This window comes from Lipotes vexillifer, unplaced genomic scaffold (genome assembly GCF_000442215.2).
Source record: "Lipotes vexillifer unplaced genomic scaffold, Lipotes_vexillifer_v1.1 scaffold63, whole genome shotgun sequence".
Taxonomy (NCBI): domain Eukaryota; kingdom Metazoa; phylum Chordata; class Mammalia; order Artiodactyla; family Lipotidae; genus Lipotes; species Lipotes vexillifer.
In genome coordinates, this window is record NW_006784492.1 from 906,088 (window position 1) to 930,270 (window position 24,183).

Here is a 24,183-nt window from a genome sequence, read left to right on the forward strand (position 1 = left end):
GTACACTCTTTTTTCGGAGGATGTGGATTCAGCTGGTGAATTCTGACCCCTCTGGCTGGTTGGGTGGGGAAATGGAAGAGGTGATGGATAATGGCTAAGAAAGGCAGTGCAGAGGGGCCGGTGAGGGTTTTACATTTTTACTCACCTGGTAACTGAGGACTGCGGGGCCAGACCCTGCTCCAGGCAGGGGCTCCTCCGTCATGAGAAGAGCACTGGTCTGGGGGCAGGAGGTTTGACCTCAGACCGGACCTTACGAAGTCACATCAGGTCTGCAGAACCAAAGCTTCACTGGTGGGTCTGGGGGTGGGCACTCCCACACCCTCTCTCGAGCTGTGGTGTAGAGGGGACTTGTCTCTCCCTTCTGACCACCCACCTCTAGAGGCAGACCGAGGCTTTGACCCTCGACTCTGAGACGGTCGCCGGGGGAAATAAACCTTCTGTCTTGGTGGAGAGAAGGGAAGCCTAAAACGGGCTTGAGCAAGGAGGTGGGTGGGATCAGGCCCAGCCTCTTACCAGCTCTGAGACCTCAGGGTTATTCAGTTACAAACGGGCACAATCACACCCACGAGGGAGACACGAGCTGGTGGTCTCCATGCTTCACGCTCACGGGGCCCACGCTGCACAGAGGACCCGGCAAAGAAAGCAGCCCCTGCCCCCATTGCCCTCCCCGCAGTGGCGGGACCCCGTCTGAGTGTCGGTGGGCAGATGAGGTTGTGGCCTGAGCCGTGTTCCTTTCCTGGTCTCCTGACTGTCAAGCTGCGCCCTCTCTTCCAGAAAAGCTTCTAAATTTAGGCAAAAGTCTTTTCTTCTGATGAGAAAGGCAATGCCGGGAACCAGAATAGCTCAGAGTGGGGCGGGAGTGGCCCAGGTAGGACCAAAACGGGAGCAGTTTCCCAGTGTCATCCTGAGATCAATCTCTGACAAATTGTTTCTGGAACCATGCTTTTTAAAACAAGGTCGCCACCTCCCTTTCCTCTGAGAGTGTCGGCCACAGGCAGGATGCAGGTCTCTGCCCCTTCCTACACAGGAAGTGTCCCCTTCTTGCTGAGAATTTGGTGGGAAGGCCACAGATGTGGGATTTGGGGACCCCTGGAGGCCCATCTGTCCACACTGGGACATGGGCTGGATGATGTGTGATGTCCTTTCCTGCTCAGGTGTCCAGGATCCCAAGTTTCTCCACCTCCCTGGTGTGTGTGTGGGGTCAATTCAGAAATGTGTGTGATTTAAAGGACAGCTGTCATTAGAGGTATGCAGCCCGTGCCTGGTGACTTACTTTATTTTCAAACTCACAACAAACCCTTAGAGTAGATGCCATTACTGCCATTCGACAGACAAGCCAGCTGCGGCTCAGAGAGGTCACCAACATGCCCAGTCACAGGGGACAGGGCAGAGCGGGAACCAAACCCAGGCCTGTTTGACTCCAAAAATCTTCCTTTCCCCAGACTCCTCCCGAGCTCTTTAGTGAGCTCATAGCAGGTAACAGGCCCCGGGATGGTGTCGGAGATGCGGAGACAAGTCAGAAACAGCCCCTGCCTCAAGGGCCCACGGAACAGAGGGAAAGCTTGGTACTGACGAACGTTAACAAGATCAAAACCCAAGAAAGAAGCTGCGCGGAGCGGTGAATGACATCCTCCAAATCCAGGTCCACCTGGAACCTCAGGATGTGGCCATATTTGGAAGTGGGGTGTTTTGCAGGAGGTCATCCTGGATTAGGCTGGGCCTTAAATCCAAGGACAAGTATCCTTATAGGAAGAGGAGAGAACACACAGAGGGGAGGCCACGTGAAGATGGAACAGAGACTGGAGGGATGAGGCCACACGCCCAGGGACGCCTGGGTCTTCAGGAACAGGAAGAGGCAGGAAGCATCCCCCCCTAGAAGCCTCGAGGGAGCCTGGTCCTGCCGACATCTTGATTTAGACTGCTGGCCTCCTGAGCCGTGAGAGAATCAGTATCTGTTGTTTCAAGGCCCAAGTTTGTGGTGGTTTCTTACAGGGACCCTAGGAGTCTCACCCGACGGAACAGGAGTGGGCCGAGCCAGCAGGTTCTGTGCTCTCACAGGGAGGAGACCCCTGGGCCTCTGTCACTTGCCCTTGAAATGGCAGAGGTGGAGATGTAAGGGAGTCCTGCGCAGCCCCGCAATGTTGAGTTCTCAAGCCCGAGAAGAATCAGAATCACCTGAGAGCTCGTGAAACACAGACAGCCCGGCCCCGGAACATCTGATTCCACAGGTCTGGGGCTCGAGGACTGGCCTCTCCAGCAAGTGTCAGGGATCCTGATGCTGCAGCTCCAGGGAACCCCCACTCCAAGCCCCTTAACCTGGTGGTGCACCCACCCTCCTTTCCTCCCCCACTGGCCTCCCAGCTGCTGGGGATGTTGGTGCTAATGGCTCCCAGACACCCTTCTCTCTGGGGAACAGCCCCCGGCCAGCCTGAGCCACCTGGCCTGGCGATGCCAGGGCTGAGCCCACCCTTCCTCACCAGGTGGCCTGCGGCCATTGCCTGGCTGATGCTGAGACAAACGCCCAGCCCTACAGCCTCGAGGGGCCCAGAGACATGCTGCCATCCTACAGTTTCTCCTGAGAGCGTGCCCCCAATAAGCCACTTGCATAGAATCCCTGACTCAGGCTCTGCTTCTAGGGAACTGACATAATACTGAATACAAATCCACCCACCCATCCATCCACCCATCCGACAAATAGTGAGCTGTGTGGGTCAGCAAGAGAGAAGACCAAGGAGGTCCTGCTGCTGCTAAAACCCCTCCAGGCAGCCCCACCAGCCACTCCCCAACATGTCCCAAAGGAGACCATCACTGGCCTCCACGTTGCAGCCCAGTGGCTGCCTCTGTGTCTGCGTGACGTGGCCTCTCTTGGCACTGATTCAGCTGGACCATCTCTCCTCCAGGAAACACCTTCCTTACATGCTATCCAGGGCAATCGTCTCCCTCCTGCCTCAGTCTCCTCGCTGGCTCTGCCTTTTCCTCCTAGCTCTGGAGGGCTCCAGGGTTCTGCCCTCAGTTCTCGTCTCTGGCCACGAGCATTCCAGGTGATCTCATCCACCTATAGCTAAGAGCCCACCCCCACCCCCTCCAAGTTCACAGCTCCAGCCTGGCCTTGAACTCCAGACCCTCGAGGTCAGCTGCCCACTCGGCCTCTCCACCTGGTGCCAATAGACATTGTCAACCTAGGGTCTCTGACCTGTTACACCTGCAGCCTCATAGTTAGAGGGGACATAAATCCCAAGTCATCTTGGGTGTCTGCACTGTCCTCCCACCCACATCCAAGCTGCCAGTAAGTCCTGCTGGCTCAGCCTTCAAAATACACCCAGACTCAGACCATTTCTCCCCTCTTCTGCTCCTCACTGCCTAAGCCACCGTCATTCCAGTCCCGTTACTGGTCTCCCTGCTTTACTACTGCCCCCAGAGGCTGTTCTTGAAACAGCAGCCAGCATGATCTTTTTTCTCACCTCACTTCTTTTCTCTGCTCCAAAGCCCGCCCCCCGCTCCGGCGATTCCTCATCTCACTCAGAGTAAAAGCCAAAGTCCTCCCAATGCCTTAAATGGTTACCCCATCTGGCCCCCGTCACCTCCCCGTCGCTCACTCTGGACCGGCCACTCTGACCTCCACGCTGCTCCTGGAGCATGAGACACAGCTCACCCCAGGACCTTTGCACGGTCTGCCCTTTCCATTCAAAGCACTCTTCTCTAGTCAGCTGCCCAGCACACTCCCTGAAGTCTATGTTCTAACAGCCCTTCTCAGTGAGGCCTGCCCTGGCCATGGTGTTCAAAATTGCAGCCCCCAGCTCCACACTCACCCCCAAGCTCCTTTACCCTCTACTGTAAACACGTAAAACCTTCTGTTACACTATTGAAGCTGCTCTCCCCACCAAGCTGTAAGCTCTGTTGCAGGCAGGGATTTTTGCTCGTGTTGTTTTTCACGGATGAATCCCCAGCACCTACGACAGAGTAGGCTCGGGTGCTCCAACATCTGGAGATGACTGCATAGAGGAGAAGCAGATGCAAAGAGGTCCGAGAAGAGCAGCGGGGATGTAGGTGGAAGCAAGGGGGTGCCCTTCCCACGCAAAGTCAGCCCACGCCCGGCACTCAGCAGCTCTGCTCCCCACAGCTTCTCAGGACGCGCATGTCTCTGATGAACAGGGGCTGGTATTTCTCTAAGGCTGGTGCTAAACCTGGGCGTGCATCAGAATGACCCGTGGGGCTTATTAAAACAGGTTGCTGGGCACCACCTCCCCAATTTCCGACGCAGTAAAACCGGGTTAGCGTTGAGAATTTGCATCTCTAAGTCCTCCTGATTGATTCTGATAATGTATCTCTATAGAACAGTGGAATTTCTAGGACATTAGGGTATGCGTGTCTTCAACTGTACTAGAAATTGCTTTACCGAGTAGTCCTATCGATCTGTATCCCATCAGTATAGGATCATAAGTCAAGTTTCCACATACACATAGGTCTGTGTCTAAATATTCCATTTAACTATTTTATTTTATTGTGCTTTGTTCACAGGCACAGTGTTTTTTTACAAACTGAAGGTTGGTGGCAACCCTGCGTTGAACAAATCTAACAGTGCCATTTTTCCAAAAGCATTTCCTCGCTTCATGTCCCTGTGTCACATTTTGATAATTCTCGCAATATTTCAAACTTTTTCGTTATTACTATATTTGGGATGGGGATCTGTGATCAGTGATCTTTGCTGTTACTATTCCAAAAAGTTACTACTGGGCTTCCCTGGTGGCGCCGTGGTTGAGAGTCAGCCTGACGATGCAGGGGACACGGGTTCGTGCCCCGGTCCGGGAAGATCCCACATGCCGCGGAGCGGCTGGGCCCCGTGAGCCATGGCCGCTGAGCCTGCGCGTCCGGAGCCTGTGCTCCGCAACGGGAGAGGCCACAACAGTGAGAGGCCCGTGTACCACAAAAAACAAAACAAAACAAAAAAAGTTACTACTTGCTGAAGGCTGAGAAGACGGTTAGCACTTTTTAGCAATAAAGTATCTTTTAATTAAGGTGTGTACATTGTTTCTCTAGATATAAATCTACTGCACACTTAATAGGCTACAGTATAGTGTAAACGTAACTTTTCCATACACTGGGAAGCCAAACGTTTTGTTTTATTGTGGTGGTCTGTAACTGACCCGTAGCATCTCCGAGGTCTGCCTGTATAGTCTATTCATGCACCAATATCACACCACCCTCGCGACTATAACTTTGCAACACCCACGGTGTCTAGTAAGGAGAACTCCTCCTAGCCTCACCACCCTCTTCGTCCGTGTCTGGCTAATTGTGGCTTTTTTGCTGTTCCACTTAAATTTTACAATTGGTTTACCAAGTTTTATTAACAAGAAATCTGTTGGGTATTTGATTGGAATTGTATTGAACCTATAGATTCACTAGGCGAAAAACTGACCATTGAGTTTTATCCACAATAGAACTCACCATTAGGTCTTATCTGTTGTCTTCCAGTAAATATTGTATAATTTTATACCTAATTTTCTGCACACCTTTTCTCAGATGTATTTCTTAATGCCTCATTTCTTGCTGCTATTAAAAATGAGCCTTTTCTAACTGCTGTTGTCATATAAATGCAATTGACTTTAATTTATTCCTGTTCTAAATAGAAACTTTACTAAATTCTCTTATTACTTCTAATAGATTCTGTGTTATTATTTTGGGTTTTCTATGTAGAAAAAGCGTACCGTAGAATTATAATGACGTTCTGTTTCTTCTTGTCCCCAGTTACGTGGGACCCTTCAAGGATTATCTCTAAGACACCCAAAATAGGCAGAGGTGTCCCAATGAACCCCGCCTTTGTGCTGGCTCTCGGCCCTGGCTTCATGGTTCTCATCATTTCTAGGCGTCGAGGGTTTCCCTTTCTTTTTTACTAGCTCAGATATGCATCTTAAAAGATTTTACTTGAAACGTATAAAATGTGTGTATAGTGCATATTTATTTCATCCAGCATTTTAAGTTGTTCTGAGCTGGGTTGATTTCTCCAGACATCTAGATCACTGCATAGCCAGAAGGAGGGTCCTTTAATTTCAAAGAAAGAAAAGTCCACTTATTCTTTGAGCAGTATGTGCATCGTTGAGCACATACTGTATACTGGGCACTGTAGCTGATGCTGTGCCTGCCTTGGAGGGCTCCCCTGTCCAGTGAAGGGACAGGCAGAGTCACGACAAACTTAAAAGGGTGGCCAAGTGTCAACCAGGCTGTAGCTTTCACTTTAACTGGAGGCTATGGAAGCAGAGAGACGCGAACCATGGTTATGCCCACCTCAAGGAGACTCAGCTAGGGACTTCCCTGGTGGTCCAGTGGGTAAGGCTCTGCACTCCCAATGCAGGGGCCCCAGGTTCGATCCCTGGTCAGGGAACTAGATCCCACACGCATGCCGCAACTAAGAGTCCGCATGTTGCAACGAAGATCCCGTGTGCCCCAACTAAGACCCAGTGCAACCAAAATAAATAAATAAATATTAAAAAAAAAAAATAGACTCAGCAAGCTGGTCGCAGTAGGTGGCCCTTATCTGAACTGTGTGAAGAACGGCCAACCTTCGCCTTAGCTCATGGAAAGACGACACTGGGTCACACCCGTGAAATTTACCAATATATCCTGGGAATGATAGCTGTTGCTTTACGGTGAGGTCTCCCTGTAGGAAAACACTGACCTGCCATAGGAGCTGATGGAAGGAGGGGTGGTGATGCAGTCCACGGCCATCTGAGTAGTTTTCAAATTGCAATCTTATTCTCGTTTACCCTCCGAAAACTTAAGGTGATTTATGGACCCTCGTTAAGTGCGGCAATCATTGGATGGGGCTGAAGTCATTACCAACAATTAAGAAGCCGCCATCAATCCCACTAACCAGCAAATGGGCAGTCGAAGGCCACTTGAGATGTGTCCTCAAGGGAGGTCATCGTCCTCCTCCCTGGGGACCTGCGTGGACCACCCATACCAAGTCCACGGTGGACGCTGGTGTGGCAGCATGGTGGGTGGGCAGAGCACAGGCTCCGGGGGAGGGATTCAGGTGCACACCCAGCAGTGACCTTGAGCGAAGCCTGCACCTCTAGCTCTTCCCCGTCCACACGAAGGCGAAAGTCCCCATCTCACTGCTGGTTTTTGACTATATGCCTTAATGCGTGTGCCTGGAATATGGCGGTCACGCAATCAGCTGTCGCTGTTGCTATGCTGAGACAGGTCACGAGTGGGACCTGGGGTAACTGGAAAGCAAGCTGCAGTTACAGAGCTGCAACCCAACATTCCATGATGGAAATCACGTTATATTATTATTAATACAAATACAATGTGCTGCTGAATGAGGCAGAAATGACCCAGAAGAAAATGGGCTCTCTCTCCTTGGACAAGGCAGCCCCACTTGGCAGCCTGACAGGAGAGACAAAGCCCCGCTGGCCCCCGTGCTGGGGCTCGGGTCCAGGCTCCAGGCTTAGTTAAACTGTTTTTATCTCCCATAAATCCTCGTACGCTACTTTAAGGCTCGTCAGACCCCTCAATTGCCATTTAAGTGTTTTTTCTGTGCTAACTGTTTCTTGTTAAATAGTTTGACATTTATGCGTCTAGACTTTGGTTGTTTTGATATTGATTTGGTCCAGAATGGTAATGGAGGAGAAAGACAGCATTTGTTTTGCTGTCAGTGGCAGTAGCCGTATATCTCAGTTAAGTGGATTACTTTTTTATTTTCCCGTGTTGGAACCCAAAGCGAAACTCACACAGGGTTTGGAAGAGTTTGCATCCTCCCAAATGGCTCCCCAGCTCTTTGGGGCAGGGAGATGGTCCCACACAAGGGTTGAAGGTACAGCCCTGGGTGAGGTTTCCTGGCAGGTGCAAGCCTGCTCTTGCTGGAGGTCACAGGTGCCAGAGTCACAGGTGGGATGGTGTGGGCACTTCAAGGGAAGGTGAAATCAACTCAGCTTGTTTGCAGCCTCGTGGGCTTGCCAAGCCCTGTCGTGCCTTCGTACCTTTGTCTGTGCTGTTCCCTCAGACATGAGCACCCTTCTTTCCTCCATCTTGTAAACTCCTACTCATTCCTCAAGACCCCAAGCATATGCTCCCTTCTCAGCAGGTCCTCCTTTGCTTCCCAATGGCACATGCGGTGACGTGGTGATGTGGACACCAGGGGCCTCAGAATTGTACGAGGTCAGCCAGAACCTCCTTGTCAGAATGCGGGTGGGAAAGGGTGTGACCTGCCCAAGGCCACCCAGCAAGCCTGAGGGGCGGCTGGGCCTGAGAGTGGGCTCTCCAGCTTCTGGCCTGACCCCTCTTCTGCCCTGTTCTCTGTACACCCTGCCCAGCTTACCCCAGGGGTGGCAATTCTCACGATCCAGACTGCTGCTGCCGACACCAGCCGGGGAGCTCGCGGCCAGAGAGTGAATTTCCGATCAATACCCAGGAGCCTCGCGGAGCCACCGGCCGGCGGCTTGTGTGAGTCATGCCTGCAGGAAGTGAGGGAAGCCGCTTCTCTCCCCCTCTCTGCTGTCATTCCTCATGTCCTTCGTCCTCCGGTGTCTCTTTCCAAACATTCTAAAAACACAGAAAAGCATCGAGGAAAAGTTCCACCCTTGTTCCCAGCCCCCAGAATCCACAAATAGCCACACCTTATTGTTTTTATTTAGATCTGTGGGAATAAAGGAAATACGAGTCACAGATACAGTTTGCACGTCTCCTGCCCATTCTGCTCTGCCTCCGCCCACCCCCTCCCCGTCGCCCTCCCAAGGCCACACGGTTCTGAATGTGGTTTCTCCTGGAGCTCACCTTCTCTTCCACATGGATGGCCGTCTGGAAACAATGGATGGCATTGCATTGCATGTTTTAAAATGTGTGCAAAATGTTCAGACTTAACTGTGCTGTACTATTCCCCCATATGAGTGTACCTCCATGTTATTTATCCATTCCACACGACGGCCATACAGGCCGTTTCCAATTTTTTTGGCCACGACCAGCAAAGCTGCCGCCAGCCCCTGTGAGTGCCCCCCGGGCGTGTGTCATGGCCTCTGAGGGTGAATTTCTGGAAGGAAAGTGCTGGACTCCACTTCTCCCGTCCCTGGATGAGCCCACCTAACCGATGCCTGAACATCTGTCTGTTTCTATGCTCGTTGGACGTTCAGATTTCCCCTCTGTTTCTATCTTTTGTCCATTTCCACGAGACTGTCTGCCTCTTCCTCACCGGGTCACGGCACCGATGGATAATCCAGGGCATTAATTTTCCTTCCGATGAATAGGCCACAGATGTCTTCTGTTGCACAATGTTTATCTTTGTTTTTGTCTTTTGTCCTACAGACCATTTAAATTTTGACGTCATCAAATCGATCACTCTTCCCTTTACGAGTTATGATCCTTGTCTCTTGACTCAGGATTTTCCTGCCCTAAGATTCTGAGCTCATCTTGTGTATTTTCTTCTAATAGGTTTTGTTTCCTACACTAAGATTTTAGATCCCACTAGGAGTTTTATGGAAGGCGTGGATCTAATTTTTGCTGAAACAGCTTTACACGTCTAGGATAAAGCTTGCTTTTTCATGACGGATGTTTTAAATGATCTGTTGGTTTGAACGAGATAGATATCGTCTGCTAATTGAAGATGTGTTAAAACTCACCTTTGAAATGGCCTGGGGCTGCTCAGTTATTTTCATCCTTGTAGGTTTTCTATTTCTCCTTAAGTAAAATTTGATAACATATTTTTCTGGAAAAAAATCTACTCCTTCTAATTTTTCAAAATATTCATATAGGACGTCCCTGGTGGCACAGTGGTTAAGAATCTGCCTGCCAGTGCAGGGGACAGGGTCTCGATCCCTGGTCCAGGAAGATCTCACATACCTCGGAGCAACTAAGCCCTCACACTGCGACTGCTGAGCCCACACGCTGCAACTACGGAAGCCCGTGTGCCTAGAGCCCGTGCTCCGCAACAAGAGAAGCCACTGCAATGAGAAGCCCACGCACCGCAGCAAAGAGTAGCCCTCGCTCGCCGCAACTAGAGAAAGCCCACGCGCAGCAACGAAGACCCAACGCAGCCAAAAAAACCCCCCAAAACCAAAACCCACAATATTCATGTAAAGTTGTTTATAATATTTTCTGAGGATTTTACAGCGCCCTCTTGTGCTTGTAGTTGTGTCTTCTGCTTTCCGTATTCTTTACTTTTGCCCTGTCTTTTACTCTTAGGCAGTCTTGGTAAATATTTGTTTGCTTAATATTTCAAAGAACCAAATTTTGGAGTTTGTTGCTATTTATACTACCTTAGGTTTTTAACTGTTTTATTCTTGCTGTTGAAGGCAGAGTAGGGTGGTGATTGATAACCTGGACCCTGGACTGAATCAGCTGCCGCTTCAGCTGTTTGACCTCAGGCAAGTTACCCCACCTTGCTGTGCCACTCATCTATAAAGAGAAGAGGACCCAGTTCGTGGGTTGTTGTGAAAAAGTTAATAAGGTAAATACGCATAACGAGTTGTAAGTATTCTTTTAACATTTAAAAACCAACTTGGCAAACTAAGACTAGAAGATTGATCAATACTGAATACCCACCAAATCTATGCAAACAGCCTGCTTGAAGGTGAACTGTTCAAAACATTCTCTTACACATCAGGAACCCCGCAAGTGTATCCACTTCAAGTCAACACGACTAGGAGGTGCCAGCCAGCTCAGTAAGGCAAGAAAAAGCAAGAAAAGAACGATTTTAGGAAAAGAAACCAGGTTGTCATTATTTTCACATGACATGATTGTTCCCTGCAGAAACCCCAAATAATCTACAGACAAATTATCAGAATTACTAAGAGATTAGCAAGATTTCTAAAAACTAGATCAGTACATTTAAAAAATATATTACTTTAAGTTGGCAACAGGTAACAGGTAGAAAATCTAATTTTTAAAATAGTAACAGCAGGGCTTCCCTGGTGGCGCAGTGGTTGAGAGTCCGCCTGCCGATGCAGGGGACACGGGTTCGTGCCCCGGTCCGGGAAGATCCCACATGCTGTGGAGCCATGGCCGCTGAGCCTGCGTGTCCGGAGCCTGTGCTCCGCAACGGGGGAGGCCACACCAGTGAGAGGCCTGCGTACCACAAAAAAAAAAAAAAGAACAGTAACAGCAATTAAAGGACACCTAGCAATATATCTAAAAGAGGATAGAAAAGAGCTCTGTGGAGAACGTCATTAAACATTATTGACAGACATTTTAGGAGACCTGATAAATGGAGAAATATACCATATTCGTGGAGACAAATCCTCATGAATTGAAAGTTGTCAGTTCTCCCCAGATCAGTCTATAGATTCAGTACAATTCCACCCACATTTCTGCGTGTGTGTGTGTGTGTGTGTGTGTGTGTGTGTGCATGTGTGTGTGTCTTAATGAACTGATTCTAAAATGTCATATGTTGAACTGCATACATTTTTAACAGGTGAATTTTATGATATGTGAGTTCAATCTACATTTTTTGGACAAAGGCTCTATCCAGTGGAGAACTAGGAAAATGGACCAGAGTGGGCTCAGGAGGTCAGGGCTGTGCCAGTTTGTCCCCCAGGCCCAGGTGGAGCACAGTGTCTGACTCACGCCAACATGTGATAAACATTTGTTGACTGACTCTGCGCGTTTGGTGCATGAATGACTGAATGAGAAAGGCCAGAGTGGTTCAGCATCTGCCCCTGGTCATCCAGCCGGTGGGTAAGTGGAGAAGTTGGGATTTGAGTTCTGCCCTCCCTGGCCCACCCCTTCTGACCCACCGGAGGAGGGAGGGCAGCATGGGAGATGGGGGCAGTCAGAGAGCCGGGAAACCTGCCCGCACACCGACCTGTCTGTGGGGGATGGTGCTGGCCAGGATGTGCAGGCCAGTGTTTGGGAGTGACCCCGGGCGGCAAGGCTGGAGAGAGGGGGCAGCAGTCAGGACAACCCTGGCACCGCCTGAGCGGGGCTAGACTTCACACTGGGGTCCAGGGGGACACTGGGGATTAGAAGAGTGAACGGCATCTGCGGCAGCCACGTGGAGCGACCCATGGGAACACGCGGCTGAACGACATTTCCCGAGTTGGAATGTGGCACAGACGGGGTTACCTCCCACCCGTGCTGTGAGAGGCAGGGCCGGAGCTGGGGTTTACTGAAGCCACCACTCTGCATCCCCCCAGACACCAGAACACACGCCTCCAGGGCTCAGGTGGCCTCGGAGCGAGAATTTTGACTCCCAGCCTCTGTAAGATGCTCCCACCTGATATGCAATAAGTGAGAGTCTTGAGACCCTTTTTATTGTAAACTGTTGTAATGAAACTGTTCTTCCCTCACCTCCCAACAGACCAGGGACCCTCTAGGCCAGGTCTCCTGATTTATAAAACTTCAGGGTAAAGATCCAGGATGGTCTCTGGTTTCCCCCGTGGTGGGTGGGAGGGGACAGCGCTTAGGAAGGCCCGCGGACACAGTCAGGTGATTTAGGTGGTGAAGCATTTATCCTCCTGATGCAGTGGTAGCCCTCCCCATGCGACCTGAAAACCAGCTATTTTTGGCAGGTGCCAGGAAAAGCGCTGGGAGCCCTGTGGCGAGAGATCCCTCTGGGGGAGGGCGGCCCGGCGCTGTGGCTTACCCTGGGGGACCCGTGGCGGATCTCGTGGTCCCCGAGCCTGGGTTCCCTCATCTTGGGCTCATCCCGCCCCGACCCCTGCCCAGGGCTTTCTCCAGCCGCCAGGCTACGTCTGGAGAGCGAGCAGGGTGCGTTCACGGGCCATTGCCTGGACAGGCTGGCTCGCCGAGATCCTGCCATGGCTCCAGTGTGTGTGTGTGTGTGTGTGTGTGTGTGTGTGTGTGTGTGTGCGCGCGCGCGCGCGCGTGTGTGTGTGTAGGGTACCGTGTGGGGCTGAGGATGGATTTGATTCTGGAATGTCTCCCCCTTGAAGCCTGAATCAGGACAGAATCAAGTCAGCTGTAGCATCTGCAGAGCCCGCCTTCCCCGCAACACGCAAGGACGCCCCTGGTGGAGGAGCAGCTGCCCGGGGGGCCCCCCAGCCTCTGCAGCTGGGACCCCTTGTCACGCTAGCATCACTCCTCGCTGGACAGCCCACAGCACCCTCAGGACCAGCCTCCTCACGTGCAGGTTGGAACCGAGGCGGGGCTCCGGAGCCCTGTGCGTCTGCACAGCCTCCGCCAGCCCGCTTCCCCCCTTCCCACCTCCCTCGGCTCCTGTGGCCCCCACCTCCGCTCCCACATCAGACCTGCCCCACCCCCGCAGAGAACCGCTGCGTTTCCCAGCGCTGTGCTTACATGGAGGACTCCAGTCTGTGCCAGTCGCTGGATCATCAGTAAATCTTCCCCGAGCCCCCATACATCTCTCCTCCATAACGCTTAGTACCAAGAGCAGGCCCACTCGGGGGTCTCCACTTGGAGGGACACGTTCCTTTGATCAATCACTTGGGCCAGGGTTCATTCAGCACTCACACAGTTCATTAAGCAGTTGGTCTGTCCCAGGAATGAAGTTTCCTCCACCTCCTCTTGTGTGTGGACGTGTATGGAGAGGATGCTACTTGCTTACAGAGCTGACCACAGCACCATGAATCATGCTCTGAACAAGGTGTGTGCAATGAGCAAATAGCCATCAATTCCACACCAAGAGCCTGGCCAGAGGTGGTGATGTTTCAGTGGGGCTTTGAAGGATGTATAGGAGTTTGTTAGAGGAAGAGAGTCCTAGGAACAAGAAACCACATGAGGAATGGCAGGAAAATGTATCACACTTTGCATTAATTCTCTCCAGCTGCTGTAACAAACTACCACAAACTTAGTGGCTTAAATTTCTTCTGACAGTTCTGGAGGTGAGAAGTCTGAAATGGGTCCTACAGGTCTAAAATCGAAGTGTCAGCTGGGCTGGTTCCTTCTAGAGGCTGCAGGGGAGGAACCATTCCTTGTCTCTTCCAACTTCTAGAGCCTGCCGGCATTCCCTGGGCAGGGATGGTTGCATCCCTGTGATCTCGTTTTCCATCGTCATATGTCGTGCTTCCGTAGTCGAGTCCCGCTCTGCCTCCCTCTTATAAGGACCCCTGTGATTACATGTAGGGTTCACCTGGATAATCTAGAACCGTCTCCAAATCTCAAGGTCCTCAATCACATCTGTAAAGTCCCTTTTTCCGTACAAGTGCCCGGGCATTGCAGTGGATTATGTACACCTCTGTCTCCAGACCCACTGAAGGGCAGCCCGTTCTCCAGTGGGGCCTGTCTACATCTCCCCTGGAGTGGTTTATAGTGTAGTGGTCTGCCTGGGACAGGAAATGTAACTTGTGTGTCTTGTTTTCCAAAATATCAGCAGGGTATCCTCTCTGGAGCTTTGGATTCAGAGCCCAAGCCCGAGGGGCCACCCAGGAACCCTGGCTCCAGCCCTGATTTTCTATTTCCAGCAGTAAGGAAAAGTGCCCCGGGGGTGAGGGGCTGCAACAGCTGCCGGGGCTAACCTTTCCAGTCCAGAAGTTTTGGGGCCACATGTTAAATTACTGCAATGGTCATCATGACAGCATTTACTCCATGGGAATCTGGAAACACTACAAGTCAGGGCTGCTTGGTTGGTTTTTCCTTTCTGGAGAGCCGGTTGTTAACATTCCCAGCACAGTAGTGCACACACACAGACAACCGACGGGGCTTCCATGGCCAGGTGCCCTCCTGGGGGCTTTGCGTGTTTGGAACCACTTGTCCTTACATCATCCCTTTCTGATGCATACCTGCATCACCCAGCCCACTTTACAGAGAGGCTAAGTGACCCTGCAGCCAGTGGACACGGCGCAACCCAGAGCTGGGCCTGGCGGTCTGATGGGGGAGGGCGTGCTCTCAATCACCACCTGCCGGCTCCTCAAGGCGGCCTGGGGACCCCTGAGACAGCGGGGGAGCACGGCCGCTCACCCCAGGAGTTCTAGCCCACGTCCTGGCCAAGACTTCCCGGCAGGGGCCCAGCTCACGTTGCTTGAGGTCTGAAGGCAGACAGGATGGAAATGAAAGGGCGGGAGGGCTGGCCTGCGTGCAGGTGCCCCTCGGCAGACACAGAGCAAGTGAGATGATTCTGGAAGGCTGGTCCGTGGGACCCAGCTCCCCAGCCCTGACTCAGGCCTGTCTCCTTGACTGCAAAACTCCAGGGCTGCGGAGAGCACCACGGGATTCAAAACCCAGATCCCGTCTCTTCCCCACCGCGTGACCTGCAGAAAGTGAGCTCACCTTTCCACCTTGCTCTCCCTGTCTGTGGGGGTGATATTGACGACCTGAAGGTTAAGCTGCATGCCTGGCTCCCAGGAAAGTCTGCCCTGCGCTGGCAGCGGCTGAGACCCCCAGCACGGTTCCGGGCTGAACTGATGCTCCGGGGTCTGCAGCCCCGTGAACCAAGGGAAACTCGGGTCCACGTCCTCTGCTTAGCAGGCCCTCCCACGGGCCTCCCCGCAGACCAGCATCCTCCCTGCTGGGTGCCCTGGAAAGAATTAGGCGCCTCCACCTGCTTGGGGAGTCTGGGTTTTGTTGTCTCTTTTCGTCGAGTGTTGCCCCTTCGGGTTTGCATCCTGTAGATCTGGGCGCGCAGAGGAAGTCTGCTTCTTATTTTGGCAGCGCTGGAGCGAGCCAAAGCGTTGGGTCAGTGGTCAGGAGGCATCCGTGCTTAGCCGCTCATGGCCGGGTAGGCAGATGGCTTTGCTGTGTGCTGGGTGGGAGGGAAGACGGAGCGTCAGGGTGAGGGAAACCAGTATTCCCGGCCTTGGAACGCCCTCCTCCTGGGCCTGGCCCCCCATCCATCACCTCCTTTCCTCTCTCCACCCCGTGCGACTCGGTCAGAGGAGCGAGGGCTGGGACAGCCCAGCTGGTGAGCACCCCGGCCAACGTTCAAACCCCCGGGCTCACGCCTCCTTCTTCGGGGGAAAAGACTTGGAGGTGTGGAGATTGTGGATGACAGTCACGAGGCCGACCACCAGTGTGTCCGTGAACCCCATTGCTAGGGGCGGCGACCCACCCAGTGTCAATCTCCTGGGGGGTTCCCGGGTCGTGTGCAAAAAGGGGTCCCGTGGTCGAATAAGTTGGGGCACCGCCGGGCTAGAGCGAACCGGTTTCCTTATGCAGGGCTTCTCAGAGCCTTTAACGTGATAATGTGCGCCGGAAATCTCCGAGATAATCCCCCAAATTCATCGGGCCAAGGGACCCCTTTGCTCTGGGAGACACCCCAAAGGCCTTCTCCGTGGCACGTGCTCTGGAATGAAGGCTGAGACCTGCAAGCTGACCAAGCCATCACATCTGGTGGATACTGCCCCTTTCTCTGCCCCATCCTCCCAGCCTGGGCTCCGGCTGACACAGCCAGGGCCGAGGGCACTTCACACCTCGGTAACTTCCCCACCAATGCCCTCTCTACTAGCCAGCCCACCTCCCCTCCCCGAGAGCTCTGATTGTACCTTCGAGATCCACTCATGCCTCTTCCTCTGGGAAGCCCTCCTGGAATATCTCCCCTTACCCCAGACTGCCTCTTATATCCGGTGGCGTCGGGAACCGCAGTGCGTGCTCGGCAAGCAGGCGCGTGGTGGACGCACAAAGGGGTTTACAGGAAGGCAGCAGGTGCACAGCATGGAAGGTCCACCCGAGGTGAGCAGGAAGGACCGCGGTCAGGCACTCTCTAGCTCACGGGCTTTTCTTCAGCACGAGACCTGGGTGCACATTTCTTTGTGAAAGTATTGGAACAAATTTATGATTCAAAAGCCTTCCTTTGTTTTGTTCATTTCTGTTCTAGATTAGCCCGCATCTCTCGGTCAGCGCGCAGACCTGGGCGCTGACTTCTGTCTCTGAGGCGTTTCGAGAATGATCTGAGCAAGAGTAGCAAATCCAGTGATGATTTTTATAAACAGCAGTTATTCTATCAATGATCCCTACAACTGAGACGGAAAGGTGAGGAATCTGATTCGTTTACATTTTTATACAAATTGAAGGTTCAAAGGAGAGGCCTGGGAATTCCAGTGGGGCCTCAGGTCGAATGGTGAGGGGAGTCCCTTCCTGCCACCCTCCTGTGTTCACCGGCAAGCAAGCAGGACCCCGAGGCTAAGTGGCTTGCCCAAGACCCTCAGCTATTAAACGGGGCCAGACCGCCCTAGCCCGGCCCCTCCTGGCGACAGCTGAGGCCTGAGGCTCTAACTCCACGTGGGGAGGGCTTTCTCGGGTCAAACCCAGGGGGGTCACAGGGGATCAGCATTCTCCAAAAAGCCCTGTGAAGTAATGAGCTCCCTGTCACGGGGCTGGAGGGGGGTCAGGACGTGGCCCCCGAGGACCGCTGCTGCCCCTCCGCCCACTGGCGTCCCCCTCCCCTTCCCAGGAACAGCGGTGGGTGAGGGGCTGACACTGATGTGCTCGGGCAGCCGAGAGCAGCTGCAGACAACTTTCTCGGCCTTTCTGAGTAATGAGTCCACTCTGACCACACCGTTTCCCCGAACAGTCAGGGAGCTGGCCTGCGCAGGAGAGGCCCGCAGCCTGCCCATGGCCAGCCTGTCTGTCTGCACACGTTTGACCCTGGTCCCCCCTAAAGCTTTTCTCACACCTAAAGAGCAGCCGGTCATGGTCCTGTCTTCTCTCGTCGGACGTGGCGCTCTGGGGGTTTCCAAATCATTTCTGTTCTTTGTGAACAGCGCCTGGTCCTGCCCTGAGGCAGCATCCTCTCTCTTCCTGTAACCCTTCCCGTAACGGTATCTGTGTGTCGGGAGCCCAGAGCTCAGGTCAGGCCAGCACGTGTGTGTGCTCCTGCGGCCCCGGGGCCTCGCCTGCAGGTCTCGGCGCGCACGTGCTCGGCAAAGCACAGGCCCAGGGCCTGCGGATGCAGCCGCAGGTCCCGCATCTCATGCTGCCTGCTGCCCCTAGAGGGATTACCTGCTGCCACCGCCAGCCCTGCCAAAGCCCGCCCTTCCTTCACCCAGCAAATCTCATCCTCTAACGAGACGGCCGCCCCCGCCAGTGACAGCCCACGTCCATGTACAAATCAATTTGTCTCCACTGAGGGGAGAGAATTGCAAAGCCAACCAATTATGCGCGTCCCGCTGCACTCGGGGCACGCGGGCCACAGCTTCCGAGGGATTTGCTTCCTTCACTCTCACAGAGTGACCGCCCTGGGGAGAAATGTGATGCTCCCCAGCCCCTGAGGAATAACTGCCCAATTCCTTTTCCCCTGAATGATCCCATCACCAGATGTGAAGAGAGGGCCAGCCATCACTTGAGAAGGGTCTGTATCGTTTCCTGGGGAGGCCTTAATGGAACACGGCAAAGTGGACATCTTAAAACAACAGAGGGACTTCCCTGGAGGTACAGTGGTTAAACTTTGCCTTCCAGTGCGGGGGGTACGGCTTCAATCCCTGGTCGGGGAGCTAGATTCCCACATGCCTTGCGGCCAAGAAACCAAAACATAGAACAGAAGCAATATTGTAACAAATTCAATAAAGACTTTAAGAAAAAATAAAAATAAGTTAAATTTTTAAAGGCCACAGAAGTTCCTCTCTCACAGTCTGGAGGCCAAGAGCCTGAGACCCAGGTGTGGGCTCACCTGAGGGTAGATCCTCCCAGGCTGCTCCAGCACGGGGGCCACCCCAGTCCTTGCATCCTTTGGTTCATGGCTGCGTCACTCCTGTCTCTGCCTCTGTCATCACGTGGCCTCTCCCTGTATGCCTGTGTCTCTCTTCTTCTTAGAAGGACACCAGTCATTGGAGGGGACCCAGCCACTCCAGCATGACCCTGTATTAACCTGACTACACCTGGAAAGATCCCATTTCCAAGTGAGTACCTGGGGCTTGGACGTCAGCATAGCTTCTGTTGGGCACACAGTCCAACCCCCGACGGGATCCACCCACCATCCTCCAACCTGTGGACCCACCGGGAAGGGAGGCCCAAGGAGCGAGGCACATGCCAAGGCCTCCTAGGCATCGTCCCATCTGGTCTCCCCAGGAGGGAGCGTGTGACCGGGGGGGCAGGCCTCGGCCTCGCAGCCAGGCCGGGCACACAGGTTCACAGTGAGACCTGCTGTCCCCGCTGCCATCACTGCACAGGGGGCCTTAAGGCATGGCAGCTGGCGCACAGCACCTGGCTGGGAGCCCGACACATGGGGGCTGCCTTTAGCACAGGTCGATCCCAGAAGACGCATTGGGCACGATGCCCGACTGGCCACCAGCAGGCTGTGCGACTGAAGCCCAAGCCTCAGTTTCCCCTCCTACAGACTGAGGGATGAGGAGAAGCAGGGTCCAAGTCCTCCTGCCATCTCCACCTCGGGAGCCTCCAGCTCCGGGAAGGGGCTCAACACTGTCTCCCTCCAGAATCAGGGCATCTGGAGGCGTCCTGCTGATGAGGACTCCATCTACCTGATGGCAGGCTCTGCCCCAAGTTCTAGCGGAAATGATGCGTCCCCCCCGCCCCCGCAGCACCCCGCTCCTGCCTGCAGAGGGCCGCTGCCCGGCGGCCGTCAGTCCACTCATTGTTGAAGGCAGTGGGGACCGGGGTGTCCATGCTTTTCTCCATTTGATCCCGAAACAGCCCATGAAGACCGTGTCAGTATCATCCCATTTCCTGATGAATAGTCGAAAGTGGAGCGTTTGAGTCACTTGCCCCAGGGAGCTGGGCTGGGAGGTGACAGAGCTGGTCTGACTCCAGCCTCTGAGTCGGACTGGGATGCTTCAAACGTGAGGCCCAGAGGCCTCTTCCGCTGGTCACGGAGTCTCTCATTTGGGGGGAACTTGGGAACCCCCGCCGGCCACTCAACTCTGACACTGCACAGCAGCAGCTTCCAGCTGCTTTACTGTAGGGCCCCCTCCACGCATCCTCGGAACCCCCGCGAAGCTTCCTTCTGAGGCTGGAGACAGCTGACGAGGAGGTCCCCCTCCTGGCTCTAGACGAGAAGCCACGTCTGGCCCCAGTCCCTCCCAGGACCCATATTATTTAAAGAGGTATTGGCTGCCTTCTGTGGAATCAGTGGGGAAGGACAACGCCATCCTGACTAGGGTGATGGTGATGGTGAAGCCTGCACAGAGAAAGCAGGATCTGCACTGGGGTCAGGGTTTCAAAGGGCTTCCCCCACCCCGCTTTTTCTATTGAATATTCTTTGGGAGCCCTGACCGGGTGGCGAACGTGGCCAGCCTCAGACATCTCCTGAGCTCCTGGCCCCTTGTCTACATCGTCCTCCTCCACGAATCGTCCGCCCCAGGAAACGGGGGCGCACAGTAAGCGACACAGCCAAGGAGGCTGAACTCCAGCCTCCCAGAGCCCATCCTTCACGCCCGCCGTTCTCTTCATCACCTCCAACCCGGTGGCCCAGCGGAATCACGGTTCTCAGCGATCCACTCTGCTGGTGGAGAGAGGTGTAGCCCAGGCTGGTGCTGGTGGCCCGGACTGTCCCTGTGCACCGGAGGCCAATCCTCTGGACACTGCTGCCATCTTGGTAAGACGTCATGGTTTCGGTTCAGCTGGGAGAGACGCAGACTGGCTGAAACAGACTCTGATTCTCTTTATTGAATTGGGTGCTATTGAATTTATGAAACTCAACTTTCCGATGACAAAAAAATTATCTGTGTGGCCAAATAAAGATGAACGAAGCTCAGAGCCAACTCCAAAGGCAATTTCGTCCGCTAATCCAGCTCATGGGCTGCTTATCGCGTCAGGGGATGGTGTCATCTGCAGGGTTGGGATATAAAGTACCCTTTTGGATTTTTCTTAAGCTAACATTAGAAAATTGTGTATAAATTTAATCTCGGCTAAAAGGTAAAGATAGTCCACAGCCAAAGGGCAAGGCCACCATCACATGGCAATTGCTGTGCTTTATGTCCAATCAGACGCAAGCTAAGAGGGGAAAATAGGGTTCTCTAGACTAATCAATTACATTTGAGTAATTGATCGTGTATTATTATTGATGAAAGCCCGTAATATGTGAGTTAGAAGAAAGTAGGTTCTCAAAAGATTAGATTTGTATACGAAAATGGAAGGGAATAAATGACTCTCATAAAATCATTTGAGAGTGGTTTATGGTTTAATGCAGAGTGGAGCGTGGAGACTGGTCCCAGATTACTCTCTCCTCTCCCTGTGGACTGTCCACCTGGGAAGGAGGGACCTGGACGTTTAGCAGAGGGGAGCACGGTGAGTCCACGGGAGCTGGTGGAAGAGTGGTCATGGGAAGAGAGAGGATCTGACGTAAGAAATGGGCCCCCTTTAAGGAAGTGCTTTCTCACAATACGATACACCTACACAGCGATGGCTTCCCTGTGAGGGGGTAATCTTCCCACTGCTCAAGGTATGTAAGCAAAGATTGTAAGACTAACTATCAGAGATGTTGGAGAGGAGACTCTGCTTGGGCAGAAATGTCTCTAGAAGACCCTCAGGGTCACTTCCAATCAAGAGTCTAGGGTTCTAGAGAATGCCCCAAACCTAAGCTGTGGGTGCACTGGAAGGGACCTTGAACGTGCACACCCTTGGCGCAGGTGAAGCCCCTCCCTCACAGCCCCCGAGTCTTGTTCAGCGGCCCCCTCCGATTTCCCAGGGTGACTCCGCATATACCATCACCCTCCCACCCCCTTCACTCTCACCCAACAGTTTCTTCTTCTGCTTCACAGGGAGAAGAGAGGCCCTGGCTTTCCCATGCCTGCAGCCACCCCACCTCAGCCTTGGCAGCGGCCAAGAACCCTCACCACCCCTGCTCTGGCCCTTTGTCTCTCCCAGTCCCTAAAGCAACCACCAACAAGCAAAGGGGGCTCAGGAAACGCTTGGTATACAATCAGGCCACATCTCCCCCACCCCGGGAAGACGAGAACCCTCGGTTGACCCCCTCCATCTTCTGGCGAGAGCCAACGCCCATTTTCTTCCCAGGCGGCCCGGGAAAGCGTGGCCGGCACCCCCGGGACACCTTCGGCCCTGCCCTACCTCACCACTCCCCAGGCGCGTCCAGCTTTCCTCCTGCTTCTCACTCATTCATTCCTTGTTCAATGAACATCAGAGGTGCACTAGACTCTCACGGGACCTGGGACGCGGTGACACTTTCCCTCCCCCGAGGACCTCACAGTGCCCAGGGGTGGGAGGATGCGTGTGTGATGAGCAGCCCATGACCGAGGACAGATGTGCCCCAGACCCACTCCCACAGTCTGTACGTCCCCTCAGTCCTTGACATTCCATCAGTGAGCAGTGTCACCCGGATGTCACTCAGTGTCACTCAATTCTTCATCTCTGGGCGCTCCTTCCAACGAGCCTTCTCTCTACCTTCTTTAAAAAACAGCTAGGGCTTCCCTGGTGGCGCAGTGGTTGAGAGTCCGCCTGCCGATGCAGGGGACACGGGTTCGTGCCCCGGTCCGGGAAGATCCCACATGCCGGCAGAGCGGCTAGGCCCACGGTGAGCCATGGCCGCTGAGCCTGCGTGTCCGGAGCCTGTGCTCCGCAACGGGAGAGGCCACAACAGTGAGAGGCCTGCATACCGCAAAAAAGAAAAAAAATTAAAAATAAACAAAATAAAAAACAGATAAAATTCATAAAACATAACATTCATCATTTTAACCATTTTAAAGTGTACAGTGGATTTTAGTATATTCATAGAGCTGTACAACCATCTCCACTACCTAATTCCAGAATATTCTCGTCACCCCCCAAAACCCACACCCATTATATTAGCAGGCACTCCCCACTCCCGCCTCCCGCAGCTCTCAGCACCCATGTTTTCATCTGCTCTCTAATACATGATCGGTTCAAGTTACCTACTTCTTAGGTTAAGTCTTAAAATTTATACTTATTTTAAAAATATATTTTATATATTTAATTCACATTTTTCCAAGAAACCATCTCTTTTTCTCCAGGTCTTCAGTTTTAATGCCCATGAGTTATATAAAACTTTCTGTAAAAAGATATTTTTAAATCTCTTCCAATTTTTTTAGTTATTGTCTTTTTTTCTCATTTTTGATCATGTCTCTTTTACTCTCTTTCTTAATCAGGTTTGTGAGGGATTTGATCTGTTTTGTTGGTCTTTATAAAGAGCCAGTCCTGGGGCTGGTGAATACTTTCTACTCTTGGTTTCTTTCCTCTCTTTATGTTTTTTTCTTTGTCATTTTCCTCTTCTTATAGTCTGAGGTTAAAAAAAATACTTCCTTCAGGTGATAAATTAACTCCTATATTTTTAGTCTTTCTTCTTCAAAGATGAATGTATCTAACCAGTGTACCAGCTTTCACTGTGTCCCATTGAGAAGCTTTCCTTGTCACTGCTCTCAGATTAATTTCAAATTTCAGTTTTCATTTCCTTTTACTGCGAAGATATAGTACAGGGTCTAATTGTCTTACGAAATCCATTCTCCTCTTTTCTATGGTAACAGAGCCCTCGGTTTTTATTGGACATAGTCTACAAATAAAACTACAGGATAAAAAACTACAGGCTAAAAACTACAAATCCCAGCATTCCTTAAGCTAGGCATGACCATGTGACTGAGTTCTGGCCAATGGGATGTGAGCAGAAGTGATGGGGGCAAGTTGGGGACCATGTGGATGAGGGCAGCCCCGGGATGGTGGAGCAGCAGGATGATGGGACCTGGGCTCTCATGGAGCATCCTGCTGTCTGACCACAACCCAGGCCAGACTTTTAAACTTCCATCGTGTTAATTCACTCTTCTGTTGTTTCTCTGCCATGCAGCTAAATCTATTCTCTAAGATAAAGCATAATTTAAGAGAGTGTGCGTGTTACTTTCCAACTGGTAAAGGGTTGGGTTTTTCTGGGGGGGAGAGATCGAAATTTTATTTATTTTTTCTAATTTTTCTAGCAAATGGCTAGAGAAAATCTCAACCTTTTAAATTTTTTCTAAAGGTTTACTTTGTGACTAAGTACATTATCAATTTTCATAAATGGTCAGTGGCTCTTGGAAAGAACCTGTAATCTGTATTTGAAGTATGAAATATTTTGTATACATCTATTAAATTGAGTTTGCTGGTGATTCCATTTCTCTAAAACTTGATTGATTTATTTATCATCTACCAGATTGGTCTGATTCTGAAAATGGTACATTGCAATTCCTGTTGAAATTCTGCTTTTATCACGTTCTCCTCGTATTTTTAAATAACTTGGTTTTATATAGTTAGCTGCTAAGTTGATTAGTGCATAATACAGATTTATTATTTTATCTTACTCATAAATTGTCCTTTTAATCCTTCAGAATGCCTCTTTCCCATTTAATGTTTTTGATTTTCAGTTCCACCTTCTCTGGACTAAAAATG

The 24,183-nt window shown here is 52.2% G+C and overlaps 1 non-coding gene across 1 annotated transcript; it reads left to right on the forward strand.

Moving 5' to 3' along the window:
- Nucleotides 1-6,306: 6,306 nt before the first annotated feature.
- On the forward strand, nucleotides 6,307-6,379 carry TRNAG-CCC (transfer RNA glycine (anticodon CCC)). The gene has a single exon. It is a non-coding gene; the product is annotated as a tRNA-Gly (tRNA).
- Nucleotides 6,380-24,183: the final 17,804 nt, after the last annotated feature.